The sequence below is a fragment of the Ranitomeya imitator genome, chromosome 2, assembly GCF_032444005.1.
Source record: "Ranitomeya imitator isolate aRanImi1 chromosome 2, aRanImi1.pri, whole genome shotgun sequence".
Lineage (NCBI taxonomy): Eukaryota > Metazoa > Chordata > Amphibia > Anura > Dendrobatidae > Ranitomeya > Ranitomeya imitator.
This window is the reverse complement of record NC_091283.1, coordinates 812,066,067-812,079,482: the sequence shown is the minus strand read 5'-3', so window position 1 is coordinate 812,079,482 and position 13,416 is coordinate 812,066,067. Positions and strand designations below refer to the sequence as shown.

Sequence of the window (13,416 nt, the reverse complement as noted above, 5' to 3'; positions counted from 1 at the left end):
GAATAAAGTGCTGATCATAATAGCACATGGCAACCTCTGAGAATCACATAAATTCACTAGTTCTTACCCATGGCTGTGATGCTCATCGTACGTGTGACCCCCTACGCGCACTTCGCATGGGCTTCTACTATATGTCACACTGACCACACTTCATTTGACATGGCTACCCTTATTATCACTATCTAACGCTGGGTATACTTGAAGCACTGTCACTTTATTGATAATTACATATCTTGTTACTTTTTCTTGCCTGGTTGTGCTGCCTTTCTGCATGTGATTTGCTGCCCGTGAGTCTTTGTCTTGCTTTAAACTCTGTTTATGATGTGACCATGTTTTATGTTGTTTCGGTGCCTTATATTTATTAGTAAAATAAAAATTATCTTGATTTTACTTCTTTTCGGATCTTGGTACTTTCATTTCTTGTTTGGTCTACAATATTGTCGGGAGTAGTTCCATGGCTATTGCATGTGGTGGGTGGGTTGCCCAGGCCTGAGGCCACCCCTATTAATATGTATGCTGTTCTAAAGATTTTGTTTGCTAATTTAAGTAGCAAGTGTGACAGTGGAGTAATATGTACAAGATAGTCAGACACAGAGAAAGGTGGGATGGAGTAAATACAAGGGAAATGTTCATGAATACCAATGTTGGATGACCAGGAGGTTCTTTAAACCACTAGAATGGCTGATTGTGATAACGTTCTGTCCCCTGCTACAGTAGGAAGAGCAGCTCTGGATCACAAGCGGCTCCTCTAGAAAGGCTATGTTCACATTTGCGTTGTTGGGCGCAGCGTCGTCGACGCATACCGACGCATTCGTCATGCGCCCCTATCTTTAACATGGGGGGCGCATGGACATGCGCAGGTATGCATTGTATTGCGTTTTACGACGCATGCGTCAATTTGACGCACCAGACAGGGCGCGGAAGACGCTACTTGTAGCGTTTTCCCTGCGCCAAAATTCAGGAACATTACTAGTTTTTGTCAACGCATGCGTCAAAAAACGCAGTGTTGTGTTATGCGTTGTTGGTTGCATCGACGACGCTGCACCCAACAACGCAAATGTGAACGTAGCCTAAGTGAATTGTAAAGACTGATGGAACAATCCTGATACTTTTATCTTTTGAGTGAAACTTTGTATGTTTTATTAATATGAATACTGCTAATATTAGCTAGAAGGAGGCTTGTTTTGAAGGAAATTAAGTTTGTGTAACACCCCAGGTAACCGGTTGTTACAGTGATGTTACCTTCCTTTCGGGGAGGGTGATGTCATGCTTGACGACAAGGAGGATTCCCTTTACCAGGTAAAGCGCCTACATGCAACATGTTCTGAATCCAGGCCAGAAGGGGGAGCTCTGAACCCGGATTCAGGGGAGCTTCCCCCAGATATATGTTTTCTGGTCTGGAAGAGCAGTTAGTAAGTTGGAGTTAGTCTGTTGGAGGGAGAGACGGAGAGAGGATTGAGAGCAGAGAGTGGGGCCATGCAGCCATGAGTGTGCTGCAGCTCCAGGACTGAAGAAAACCAGAAGGGTTGCAGTGATAGTGAGCATTTGAGGGGAGAAGCAAAGGAGTAGATAGGAGCTTGAACGGGAACAGTGATTGTGCACCCTCTGAGCTGAAGCGCAGGAACCGGGTACCTGGAGCCCGAGGCTGTGTCGTACTCCAAGTCGCACAGCAGAAATGGAAGGACAGAGGATTGCAATTCTTTTGTCTGCACCCACACCCGAAGGTGCAGCAGTACCCAGAGAGCCCGGGTCGTGATAGAGACCCTGTAAAAAGGCTTGCATTACCCACCATACGGGTTACAGTCCCTGGACAGGAGAGAGAGGACTTTGTAAGGGAGCCACAGGCAGCAAGGACCTCGCACAAGAGCGCAAGCAGTAAGGCTAACAAACCTCTCCTGGGAGAGGGATCCACTATTGCCTCCAGGCCGGCCGGACCACATCACCACCTGTTGCTGGTACCCTGGACTATGGCTTACTACGAGTAAATCAGGTAAAGAGACTGTACTCCTGTGTCCTCTGTTTTATTCTGGCTTTGCACTACTCTGGCCAAACACCCCTGGAGCCCTGGGGAACCTGCTTCACCTGTGGGAAGTGACACCATCTATGCTGCAGTACCATTGCCCCCAGAGGACCCCTTTAAGCAGCGTCGGTCACCCCTGACCGAGTACCACAGGTGGCGTCACAAACTTTTACCACTTTACAAATCCCTTTAAAGACTATCCCTTTTACTTTGGCGCCCAGGGCCACGGACCGGGTCACCGCCACGGTGACCTCCCCTTTAATAACGACCGGATCCGGTACCTAGTACCCCACAGCCCTGGCGGGTGTTCCATTTGCTTGCTGGGAATTATCTGCTAGAAATGGCACTGGGAGAATGGCAGGCAATACGGCAGGCAGAATACAGAACAGAAGCTTTACTCAAACAGTTAGGGTATGTGCACACGTTGCGGTTTTTACTGCGGATCCACAGCGTTTTTGACGCTGCGGATCCGCAGCAGTTTTCCATGCGGTGTAAAGTACCATGTTAGCCTATGGAAAACAAAAACCGCTGTGCACATGCTGCGGAAAAAAACGCGCGGAAACACTGTGGTTTATTTTCCGCAGCATGTCAATTCTTTGTGCGGAATCCGCAGCGGTTTAACACCTGCTCCATATTAAAAAAAACGCAGGTGTAAAACCGCAGTAGAAGCCGCACAAAAACCGCGGAAAATCCGCGATAAATCCACAGGAAAAAACGCAGTGTTTTTGCCCTGCGGATTTATCAAAATCAGTGCGGAAAAATCCGCACACCAGTCCGCAGCGTGTGCACAAAGCCTAACAGTCACTTAGATACAAAAGCTTGGTGGTTTCACTGACAAGTAGGCATTGTGCTTGGGGGTTACAATCATGACCTTTTTTGCAAAATCAATGCAGTTTTGCTTAAATAAAGTCACTAGTTTCAAGCCTTGGGGATGGTCTTCTCAAACAAAGATTGTTTAGAAGTATGCTGCTGTGCCACATTTACTTACATTGTATGGCAACATCTGGTGTCCCAAGTCTATAGCAATGTGTATGTCCACCCAATGAGCTGAGCGTTGGTGGACACACATGCTCAGTCATGGCATCAGTAAAGCTTTCTGCTTGTCAGGAAAGCAGCAAGTCCTCTGCAGTAGCCAGGACATATAGCTGAGATTCCCTCTAAAAGAGCGATAAGAAAGTGTAAACCGCCAGATGGTGAAGGAGACTGATTCTGTCCAAAGTCTAACACCGGTAGCAAATGTTAACAGCAACACTAAGAGGAAAGTAAGAAATGGAAAAAAAAGTTATTTTTTCATGCTGGATAAGTGGGATGGAGTAAATAACCGGGAAATGTTTATGAATACCAATGTTGCATGAGCAGGAAGTTCTTAATAGCCACTAGAATGGAAGATTCTGTTACAATAGGAAGAGCAGCTCTGGAGCACAAACTGGTGCTATTGTTAGTGAATAGTAAAGAATGATGGGAAAATCATGAAACTTTTATCTTTTAAGCTGCACTTTATACGTATTATTAATATGCATACTGGTACAGATTGGGATAATTGTGGTACATTTCTGTGCTGCTGAATCACTAGAATTCCAGAATTCTTAGTACATCAATGTTCCTGTGATGTTTCCTGATGTAGGAGTCTTGAACTCTGAAACGCGTAGAATAATAAAGCCTCATGTACTAATAATTCTGGAATTCTAGTGATTCAGCAGTGCAGAAATTTACCACAATTATCCCAATCCGTATCTAACTGCTGGTCCTTCCTGGACTCGTGGATCTGCTGCAGCGAATCCTTTCAATGCTTCAACTCAGCTACATCTGGTGACTGCAATCTTATGGATTAACCTTTTAACCTTCTCAGATAAGACACTATTTGCGCTCTTTCCTTCAACAGTTTTCATATAATATGCATACTGCTAATATTCCTGAGAAGGAGGCTTGTTTTATAAGAAATTAAGTCTACTTGCTGGATATTAACTTATAGAAATGGCACTGGGAGAATGGAAGGCAACACAGTAGAGCCTCTGCAGTAAAATGACAGTAAAGCTGTAAAGACTCCTTCTACAAGCAAGGTTGAGAAATATAAACTGCCAGATGGGGAAGGAGACTGATTATGTCTAAAGTCTAACCCCAGTAGCAAATGCTAGCATCAGCACCAAGAGTAAAGTAAATAGCAAATAAAAAAGTTACTATAAGTTACTTTAAGTATAAAAATATAAATCGTGGTAGCCGACATAACTTTTGCACTGTTGCTGGTGATAATTTAGAGAAAGCAGTAGTTAGAGAAGAGAATCCCCCTCCAGTGCTGGCACGTGTAATTAGCTATCAGCACAGTCTACATGTATTGAATGGACTGGCACAACTTGTAGCATCACTCGTCTGCCCATCCAAACCATTCGTATTTAGCAGTGGGCAAAAGAAGAGTCGCGGGGGCAATACACCATAGTTATTGGTTTTGCAGAGTTAGGAGTTACTCTTCTACCTTATTGATCGCTGGTGTCCCATGATTGGTACTTTGAGGTCCCTGTTACAGATTTTCCAATAGATCTCAGGAACGATATGTGAAAAAATGTGCCAGGACTAAAGTAGATATAAATACTAAAAAGTATATTTTTTTGCAGCTAAATTTAAAAGACATTCATATGTCGAAGACAAAAGACACAGATAAATTTTGGGTGAGCCATAAAGGGAAAAAAAATCAAAAAGCACCACAAAGTAATGTCCAAACACTACAGAAACTAATTTACGCAAGCAGTCCAAGTCAAACGTATGGTATATGCATATGTATGTGTGTCATATGATTGATAAGTAAAAAAAAATAATTAATTCAATCAATCAAAAAGGCAATATACATATTCATCACATAATTAATAAGTGAAAAAAAGAAGGAAATTCATACATAAAGGTAACATAATGGTTCAGATTGGAGTTCCAGCAAGGATAACTCCCCATAAGTTACTGTCATATACAGTAAAATGCAAACGGTGCATTCAGAACTATAGACATGATGACGCTCACCTATGTTTCGCCAATGCTTCATCTGGGGGCAATCATTGGTGAAGCTCGCCTTTTTAGTATTTGCATTTTTTGTCGCACCGGTTTTCTATTCTGTGGGACGCCTTACCCCGTTGAGGTTACAATCTCTGCTCTTCCTCTGGGAATAAAGGCTGGGGTAACATTATAATTGATTTTCCTCCCATCATGTATTAACTCATCTTAGGGGAGAGACATAATCACTGTCCAGTTAGAGGATTGTTAAGCTAGACTTAAAATGAGGCCTCTCTTTTTTTTTTTTTTTTTTAGAAAAACTGTTATTCATGGGCCATGTATAGCACTGCAGCTTTTCCTTGTACCAGCAGGGATTGCATTCCCAGACACGGCCCATGGACACCAGTGGCGCCATTACAGTAAATAATACAGACGGTTTTCTCTAATTCTGGGATCAACCTTCAACATAAATGTAAGTGATGGACATTGAAGCAAAGTTTACTCACTGCTCCGTGTGAATAGCGGATGTTTCTGTATCGACCGTGCTTCCTATTAAGTGAGAAGAAATATATTATGCACTGCTGTAAAATGTCAGGAAAAAAAAAAACAAACATTGATTACCAGGAGCTTTCCTATGAGAATTTCTAATCAATATATTATTAATCAGCGAAGGTTGGGGGGATGGGTTAGCGATGGTTGGGAATGTGCTGCTCATTGTACCAGACCACAAAACGATCTGGCGCTCACATGTTTATGGATACACAGGATCGCATACAGCAAGTAATGAAAGTCCAAATTAGCCACAATTAAAAGTCTGGGTGAGGACGCGGAGCACATATGCTGTAGCCTATGGGAACTGGAAATATTTCACTAGCTAAGCATAATCAAGCTAATTAAAGCAAATATCTGAGCATAATCAAGCTAATTAAAGCAAATAGCTGACTGGTTGTTGAGGGCAACTGCACCATGGCACTCTTAGGTCACTGCCATTGAAGGAAGCATCATAACAGCTTCAAATGAAATGGGTCCTACAGCAAACTCCGGGTACCCCGAGGGGCACATGAGTAACAAGAGGTTGTTGCGAGGGCCGCACACAGCAGCTAATGTCACACACGTATGTTAACAGCAGTCAACGAAAACAAGATATGAAGTAGTAATATGTAACAGAAACATATATTTGCAGTGCGCAACAGCAACTATTATATTCAACAAAAATACAGCAATTACAAACGAAACATTTATTTGCTATCTTTTTTTTTTCAATCATTAGTGTTTTGTCCTGAGGCTTGACACCTCAGTCTGTGCACACTGCCAGGTGCGTGCATAACGTACAAACCCCATCCCAGAAGGTACGTGCACACTGCCAGGTGCGTGCATAACGTACAAACCCCATCCCAGAAGGTACGTGCACACTGCCAGGTGCGTGCATAACGTACAAACCCCATCCCAGAAGGTACGTGCACACTGCCTGGTACATGCATAACGTACAAAACCCCATCCCAGAAGGTCCGTGCACACTGCCAGGTGCGTGCATAACGTACAAAACCCCATCCCAGAAGGTACGTGCACACTGCCAGGTACGTGCATAACGTACAAACCCCATCCCAGAAGGTACGTGTACACTGCCAGGTACGTGCATAACGTACAAACCCATCCCAGAAGGTACGTGCACACTGCCAGGTACGTGCATAACGTACAAAACCCCATCCCAGAAGGTACGTGCACACTGCCTGGTGCGTGCATAACGTACAAACCCCATCCCAGAAGGTACGTGTACACTGCCAGGTACGTGCATAACGTACAAACCCATCCCAGAAGGTACGTGCACACTGCCAGGTACGTGCATAACGTACAAAACCCCATCCCAGAAGGTCCGTGCACACTGCCAGGTGCGTGCATAACGTACAAACCCCATCCCAGAAGGTACGTGTACACTGCCAGGTACGTGCATAACGTACAAACCCATCCCAGAAGGTACGTGCACACTGCCAGGTACGTGCATAACGTACAAACCCCATCCCAGAAGGTACGTGCACACTGCCTGGTGCGTGCATAACGTACAAACCCCATCCCAGAAGGTACGTGTACACTGCCAGGTACGTGCATAACGTACAAACCCATCCCAGAAGGTACGTGCACACTGCCAGGTACGTGCATAACGTACAAAACCCCATCCCAGAAGGTACGTGCACACTGCCTGGTGCGTGCATAACGTACAAACCCCATCCCAGAAGGTACGTGTACACTGCCAGGTACGTGCATAACGTACAAACCCATCCCAGAAGGTACGTGCACACTGCCAGGTACGTGCATAACGTACAAAACCCCATCCCAGAAGGTCCGTGCACACTGCCAGGTGCGTGCATAACGTACAAAACCCCATCCCAGAAGGTACGTGCACACTGCCAGGTACGTGCATAACGTACAAACCCCATCCCAGAAGGTACGTGCACACTGCCAGGTACGTGCATAACGTACAAACCCCATCCCAGAAGGTACGTTCACACTGCCAGGTGCGTGCATAACGTACAAACCCCATCCCAGAAGGTACGTGCACACTGCCAGGTGCGTGCATAACGTACAAACCCCATCCCAGAAGGTACGTGCACACTGCCAGGTGCGTGCATAACGTACAAACCCCATCCCAGAAGGTACGTGCACACTGCCAGGTGCGTGCATAACGTACAAACCCCATCCCAGAAGGTACGTACACACTGCCAGGTGCGTGCATAACGTACAAACCCCATCCCAGAAGGTACGTGCACACTGCCAGGTACGTGCATAACGTACAAACCCCATCCCAGAAGGTACGTTCACACTGCCAGGTGCGTGCATAACGTACAAACCCCATCCCAGAAGGTACGTGCACACTGCCAGGTACGTGCATAACGTACAAACCCCATCCCAGAAGGTACGTTCACACTGCCAGGTGCGTGCATAACGTACAAACCCCATCCCAGAAGGTACGTTCACACTGCCAGGTGCGTGCATAACGTACAAACCCCATCCCAGAAGGTACGTGCACACTGCCAGGTACGTGCATAACGTACAAACCCCATCCCAGAAGGTACGTTCACACTGCCAGGTGCGTGCATAACATACAAACCCCATCCCAGAAGGTACGTGCACACTGCCAGGTGCGTGCATAACGTACAAACCCCATCCCAGAAGGTACGTGCACACTGCCAGGTACGTGCATAACGTACAAACCCCATCCCAGAAGGTACGTTCACACTGCCAGGTGCGTGCATAACGTACAAACCCCATCCCAGAAGGTACGTTCACACTGCCAGGTGCGTGCATAACGTACAAACCCCATCCCAGAAGGTACGTGCACACTGCCAGGTACGTGCATAACGTACAAACCCCATCCCAGAAGGTACGTTCACACTGCCAGGTGCGTGCATAACGTACAAACCCCATCCCAGAAGGTACGTGCACACTGCCAGGTACGTGCATAACGTACAAACCCCATCCCAGAAGGTACGTGCACACTGCCAGGTGCGTGCATAACGTACAAAACCCATCCCAGAAGGTACGTGCACACTGCCAGGTGCGTGCATAACGTACAAACCCCATCCCAGAAGGTCCGTGCACACTGCCAGGTGCGTGCATAACGTACAAACCCCATCCCAGAAGGTACGTGCACACTGCCAGGTGCGTGCATAACGTACAAAACCCATCCCAGAAGGTACGTGCACACTGCCAGGTGCGTGCATAACGTACAAACCCCATCCCAGAAGGTCCGTGCACACTGCCAGGTGCGTGCATAAAGTACAAACCCCATCCCAGAAGGTACGTGCACACTGCCAGGTGCGTGCATAACGTACAAACCCCATCCCAGAAGGTACGTTCACACTGCCAGGTGCGTGCATAACGTACAAACCCATCCCAGAAGGTACGTGCACACTGCCAGGTGCGTGCATAACGTACAAACCCCGTCCCAGAAGGTACGTGCACACTGCCAGGTGCGTGCATAACGTACAAACCCCATCCCAGAAGGTACGTGCACACTGCCAGGTGCGTGCATAACGTACAAACCCATCCCAGAAGGTACGTGCACACTGCCAGGTGCGTGCATAACGTACAAACCCCGTCCCAGAAGGTACGTGCACACTGCCAGGTGCGTGCATAACGTACAAACCCCATCCCAGAAGGTACGTGCACACTGCCAGGTGCGTGCATAACGTACAAACCCATCCCAGAAGGTACGTGCACACTGCCAGGTACGTGCATAACGTACAAACCCCATCCCAGAAGGTACGTGCACACTGCCTGGTACATGCATAACGTACAAAACCCATCCCAGAAGGTACGTGCACACTGCCAGGTGCGTGCATAACGTACAAACCCCATCCCAGAAGGTTCGTTCACACTGCCAGGTGCGTGCATAATGTACAAACCCCATCCCAGAAGGTACGTTCACACTGCCAGGTGCGTGCATAACGTACAAACCCCATCCCAGAAGGTACGTTCACACTGCCAGGTGCGTGCATAACGTACAAACCCCATCCCAGAAGGTACGTTCACACTGCCAGGTGCGTGCATAACGTACAAACCCCATCCCAGAAGGTACGTGCACACTGCCAGGTGCGTGCATAACGTACAAACCCCATCCCAGAAGGTACGTGCACACTGCCAGGTGCGTGCATAACGTACAAACCCCATCCCAGAAGGTACGTTCACACTGCCAGGTGCGTGCATAACATACAAACCCCGTCCCAGAAGGTACGTGCACACTGCCAGGTGCGTGCATAACGTACAAACCCCATCCCAGAAGGTACGTGCACACTGCCAGGTGCATGCATAACGTACAAACCCCGTCCCAGAAGGTACGTGCACACTGCCAGGTACGTGCATAACGTACAAACCCCGTCCCAGAAGGTACGTGCACACTGCCAGGTGCGTGCATAACGTACAAACCCCATCCCAGAAGGTACGTGCACACTGCCAGGTGCGTGCATAACGTACAAACCCCATCCCAGAAGGTACGTGCACACTGCCAGGTACGTGCATAACGTACAAACCCCGTCCCAGAAGGTACGTGCACACTGCCAGGTACGTGCATAACGTACAAACCCCGTCCCAGAAGGTCCGTGCACACTGCCAGGTACGTGCATAACATACAAACCCCATCCCAGAAGGTACGTGCACACTGCCAGGTGCGTGCATAACGTACAAACCCCGTCCCAGAAGGTACGTTCACACTGCCAGGTGCGTGCATAACGTACAAACCCCATCCCAGAAGGTACGTGCACACTGCCAGGTGCGTGCATAACGTACAAACCCCATCCCAGAAGGTACGTTCACACTGCCAGGTGCGTGCATAACGTACAAACCCCATCCCAGAAGGTACGTGCACACTGCCAGGTGCGTGCATAACGTACAAACCCCATCCCAGAAGGTACGTTCACACTGCCAGGTGCGTGCATAACGTACAAACCCCATCCCAGAAGGTACGTGCACACTGCCAGGTGCGTGCATAACGTACAAACCCCATCCCAGAAGGTACGTTCACACTGCCAGGTGCGTGCATAACGTACAAACCCCATCCCAGAAGGTACGTGCACACTGCCAGGTGCGTGCATAACGTACAAACCCCATCCCACAAGGTACGTGCACACTGCCAGGTGCGTGCATAACGTACAAACCCCATCCCAGAAGGTACGTGCACACTGCCAGGTGCGTGCATAACGTACAAACCCCATCCCAGAAGGTACGTGCACACTGCCAGGTGCGTGCATAACATACAAACCCCATCCCAGAAGGTACGTGTACACTGCCAGGTGCGTGCATAACGTACAAACCCCATCCCAGAAGGTACGTGCACACTGCCAGGTGCGTGCATAACGTACAAACCCCATCCCAGAAGGTACGTGCACACTGCCAGGTGCGTGCATAACGTACAAACCCCATCCCAGAAGGTACGTGCACACTGCCAGGTACGTGCATAACGTACAAACCCCATCCCAGAAGGTACGTGCACACTGCCAGGTACGTGCATAACGTACAAACCCCATCCCAGAAGGTACGTGCACACTGCCAGGTACGTGCATAACGTACAAACCCATCCCAGAAGGTACGTGCACACTGCCAGGTACGTGCATAACGTACAAACCCCATCCCAGAAGGTACATGCACACTGCCAGGTGCGTGCATAACGTACAAACCCCATCCCAGAAGGTACGTGCACACTGCCAGGTGCGTGCATAACGTACAAACCCCATCCCAGAAGGTACGTGTACACTGCCAGGTACGTGCATAACGTACAAACCCCGTCCCAGAAGGTACGTGCACACTGCCAGGTGCGTGCATAACGTACAAACCCCATCCCAGAAGGTACGTGTACACTGCCAGGTACGTGCATAACGTACAAACCCCGTCCCAGAAGGTACGTGCACACTGCCAGGTGCGTGCATAACGTACAAACCCCATCCTAGAAGGTACGTGCACACTGCCAGGTGCGTGCATAACGTACAAACCCCATCCTAGAAGGTACGTGCACACTGCCAGGTGCGTGCATAACGTACAAACCCCATCCCAGAAGGTACGTGCACACTGCCAGGTGCGTGCATAACGTACAAAACCCATCCCAGAAGGCCCGTGCATGATGTGTACAGGAGAAGGGCCACTCACTTCTTTGCCTGTGCGGCAGTGGGTCCCTTCTTCCTCGGTTACAGTATCCCAGTCACTCTCAGCCTTCCTGACTTAGGACGGAGATCAGCAGCCACGCGAGCCGCAGATGTACAAAACGCGTGATCAGCACTTCCGGCTCTTCATTCATTGGCCGATATCCCTGCATATGACCTGCTTACGTCATCAGCAGCCGACCAAAGTACACACATCATGGATTGACACGGAGCTAGTTGGTCGGCTGCTGATGACGTAAGCAGGTCATATGCAGTGATATCGGCCAATGAATGAAGAGCCGGAAGTGCTGATCGCGCGTTTTGTACATCTGCGGCTTGCGTGGCTGCTGATCTCCGTCCTAAGCCAGGAAGGCTGAGAGTGACTGGGAGCATCTGCGGCCCGCACAAAAGTCTCAAACTTTGTGTTTACAGACAAAGTTTGAGACTTTTGTGCGGGCCGCAGATATGCCTGTAAAGGGCCACATGCGGCCCTCGGGACGCGTGTTTGACATGCCTGTCCTACAGGACGTCTATGATTGAATCTCAGTGTAAGCCCAAAATAGGGCACAAAACAAGCACATTTTTATACATTTTGTAGGATTAGTAGACAACCAGTAAAGTAGGGAAGAAGAGCATCTCCAAAATGGCCGACTTTGGGGTGCTCTTGATTTGCAGTGGTTAGGATCTACCAAAAATGGTCCAGGAAAGGTTAGATAGAATTTTATAGAACCCCGATCTGGCAGCCTTGTGAGCCGATCCTGGCCACTGGATCACAGCCCTGCAAACCTTCTCTTACGTGTCAGCTTCCACTGCACTTCTTTTCTTTGAAGACCCAACACATCATCAATGATGACATGTAAGCAGGTAAGTTGAATGGTGGAAGGTTCTCGTCAAGTGGCCATGGACTATCAGCATGGCGGGTGGACCAGGGTCTTGGAAAAGTCATGCTCAACTTTAAGGGCAACCTGTGAATCATGGCCTCCCAAGGATCGATGATATCAAGATAATGCCCCTGCCGTACTGCAAAAATAGTTGACAAACGCTGAGAGGAAGATGAGAAAGAGATCAAGGTCACGTGTTGTCTCTACATTTTCCAGATCTCAGTCCAATCGATCCTCTATAAGATGTTCTGGAAAAACAAGTCTGATCCATGGATTTGCTGCCATCCTCTTGGTCCAGGTACCAAAGTGCCACATGGGACTGTGGGAGAAGAATAAATGTTTTTAAAAGTCAACATTAGGGAAAAAAAACCTTTAATAAACATTACATTACCATCTCATAGTGACGGGCGGTTCATTTAAGGGTAATTGATTTTCAGTTTCCACAGATGCAGGAGCAACAATATAAATGGAAATGGAAAGGTGACGTTTAAAATGACAAAAAGAACAATAACTTCTAGTTCACATTGTTCTTATTATAGCTGATATTATATAGCTGCTTCCTGCGTGTAATATGTTAGAATCAGCTGCTGGCTTGTTTCACTATTTCTGGCTCAGATCTATCCAGGAACTGCTGCGGTTGATGAAATTGTTGCGAGCACTATTCGTTATGTGTGTAACGTTCTCCAGCGCTGTACAATCTGGAAGATAGATCGTGTGTACAGTGCTAAGAATGTAGAAACACACAATAAACAGGGGGTGATTGGGTGCAATTCACTAGGCCGGGCTATGTGACACCTGTAATATCTCAGGGGGCGCTTTCCATTAACGTGGTACAGTAAACATTTCTATAAATGGGGCCTTATGGCGAGATGGCGACGAACACAGTGCGCAAGTGAAAAAGTGTCTATCT

At 47.9% G+C, this 13,416-nt stretch overlaps 1 long non-coding RNA gene across 1 annotated transcript; it reads right to left on the bottom strand.

Annotated features, from left to right (window-relative positions):
• Window positions 1–5,104: 5,104 nt before the first annotated feature.
• LOC138667811 (uncharacterized) lies at window positions 5,105–11,738 on the bottom strand. The gene is made up of 3 exons (XR_011318943.1): window positions 11,633–11,738; window positions 5,503–5,545; window positions 5,105–5,162 (listed from the first exon to the last, which is right to left on the bottom strand). It is a non-coding gene; the product is annotated as an uncharacterized lncRNA (long non-coding RNA).
• Window positions 11,739–13,416: the final 1,678 nt, after the last annotated feature.